Source organism: Apis dorsata, unplaced genomic scaffold, assembly GCF_000469605.1.
Source record: "Apis dorsata unplaced genomic scaffold, Apis dorsata 1.3 scaffold_73, whole genome shotgun sequence".
NCBI classification, from domain to species: domain Eukaryota; kingdom Metazoa; phylum Arthropoda; class Insecta; order Hymenoptera; family Apidae; genus Apis; species Apis dorsata.
The window spans coordinates 790,545-793,172 of record NW_006263371.1 but is presented as its reverse complement, the minus strand read 5'-3'; the positions used below and the strand labels follow the sequence as shown (position 1 = coordinate 793,172).

The 2,628-nt window shown below is 26.9% G+C and overlaps 1 protein-coding gene across 2 annotated transcripts in view; it reads left to right on the top strand.

Annotated features, from left to right (window-relative positions):
• Positions 1-2,001, top strand: part of LOC102671400 (uncharacterized protein F13E9.13, mitochondrial) — a 5,326-nt gene extending 3,325 nt beyond the window's left edge. Inside the window, exons 6-7 of one of the 2 annotated variants that reach the window (XR_420952.2) lie at positions 1,445-1,590; positions 1,683-2,001. The gene's annotated coding sequence lies outside the window, so the exon portion shown is untranslated. Of the gene's footprint in view, positions 1-1,444; positions 1,591-1,665 lie in introns of both variants that reach the window. The other variant, XR_420953.2, reaches the window with a different exon arrangement.
• The last annotated feature ends 627 nt before the right edge of the window (positions 2,002-2,628 follow it).

The following is a 2,628-nucleotide window of genomic DNA, read 5'->3' as shown; positions in this document are numbered from 1 at the left end:
TATATATATATATATATATATATATATATATATATATATATATCTTGTAACACAACATTAAAAATCCATTTCCTTTTCTTTTAAGATATTCTTATATTCAAATTACAAACACATTAAATATAAATATATTTTGAAAATCAAATTATTTAAAACTTATATTTTTAAAATAAAATAAATATATAAAAATAAATTATTTCATTAATAATTTTTTTCATTGATTTATTTTTTGATTGCGTAATTTTTTTCCAATTAAGTTATTAATAATTTTTATTATCACTTCTCAAATTATTGAGAATTATTGAAATCAAATTATTGATAATTTATTTCAAATTTCGAAATTAAATTATATTTAAATAAATAAAAAAAAATATATTTCAAATTCCAAAAATCAAATTAGCGATCACAATTTTTCGAGGATTAAAAAATAAGTCACTCGATCACTAGATTTCCGCATTGACTTATTTTTTGAGAGGTATAAAGGTTCCCGGAAATCAATGCCAAAAGTGGAGTATGCAATACTGGGTCGTAGAAAACAAAAAGTTTCTCGTGTACGCTTGGTTACTGTCGTGCATTGACTCGTATCAATCCATAGGGAAATGGAGGGATCTCCCAAATAGTATTGACAGGATTGACTCGCGCAGGCGTCCCAATGCTAGTTGGGTTGTCACTATGCTACTGTTCAACAGTGGTATTCTAATCTCATCCATTCTATAATATCCATTTTTATTATTCGAATCCTCGAATATATTTTTGTTTAATTTTACGTCTATTTCATTATACGTTCCATCCATGTATCAGCATGTATAGTAAGTGATGCGCGCATTCTATTATAACCTCTTCTCAATCTCGTTTGTAAACAATGATAAGATTATATTTGATTTACAAATACTGATCATTCAGTAAATAAACGTTACAAAGTGCATTTAATTACCTCAAAATATTATAAATAATTATATAAATAAAATTATATTACTTTATTTCTTGGCTTATTTTTTTTTAAGTGAAATTATTTAAATAATACATTTCATAAAATTTTGTTTGATAAATATTTGATTTTGTTAACAAATTTGTTATTAGCAAATATTTGTTATTTAATTCTATATAGTTTTTTAAGTATTTTTAGAAATATTTATTATTTACAATGTTTAATTTGATCTATTATTTATATTAACATTTAGATTTAGATATATCTCTTATTAAACTTTTATTGTTATTTTAATTATTATTTATCTTTTTTACTTATCATTTCTATTTTAAACAATGTCCAATTTTGATATAATTATAATATCGAATATATAGTGTTTGTATTTTAAATAAATGTTTTAATTAAGATAATCTATATAAATATGTAATTTTTTAGATTTATTACAATTTAAAAAAGCAAAATGCAAGAATTCATCTATTCGAAATGACGTTTCAACCATTGATTTTTTTCTTCAACCAGGTTGGTTAACCTCACTTCATTTTGAGAAACACTGCTACATATGATGCCATCTTGCCACTATAGTGCGATGTCGCTACAGGCTAAACGAAACTACTTTGTTCCGGAGAAACATAATGACGAGGGATGGAAAATGAATAGATTTTCAGGTAGAAATTCTTTGTTTGTTGTACCGGAGATTTTCGATACCATGAAACGGAGGGTGGATAGGAATTTTTATGAAGAAATGGAAATTTTGTAGGCAGTGGGTAAAAAGGAAGTTTTCCAAGCATCCCAACGTTTACAGCGACCAGCAGCTGTTCGCCCAGCTGAGCGTTCCCCCTCCAATGATCTCTCCTCACCGCCGAATCAATGAGTTATAAGGCCCCTCGTCAAATTTTCAATCTCGACGAAGAGGACTCTTCTTATAAACGCGTTTATAAAAATACGTGCTACATATTAAATTACGAAACATAGTTGTTACGTCAATTGACGTTGCAAAAGCTATTCGCACGCGTCCGGGTATGAATTCTGAGTGGCCAAAATGAAGGTCAGCGTAAAAATAAAAATTACTTAAAATACGTTTTGCGTTGTTTTTCGATTCCCGTAATTTAAAAACATTATCAGCATTTACTTATATTTCTGTGATCGAGTCTTATGACAAAGTTTTTTGATATTTATTATTGCATAAGTATATTTTTCATTAGGATCATAATATCTATATTTTGTGTAATATAAATAATAACAGTTAAATCTAAATTATCATATACTATATATTCTATACGAATATTTTGAACTACTACCTACTCACAGAACCATTCATTGATTTTCCTGCATTTGAAATGATTTCTTAGTTTCTTATTAATATTTTTTTCCTGATTAACTCATTTATATCTATTAAAAATTATCGCTCTTAATTTAGTTTGATAAGTTAATCTACAAAGAAAAAAATTGACCAAGCATACAAACGATTATCTGTAAATAATAATAATTGTTTATAAATTTTATATAAATGATAAAAATGACGATAATTTTTATTTTATCAAATGTTAGATTATAGAATTTTTTAAGTCTGGATTTCTCAGATAATAGATTTGCAAGATAGTTGAGAGTGAGATCGATGCAGAAGAGGCACCAGAGATTCCGCACGATTCTACGGTCCTGATATTGCTTTAAAAGCCCTCCCCACTGCTAAAGCCGCCCCACCA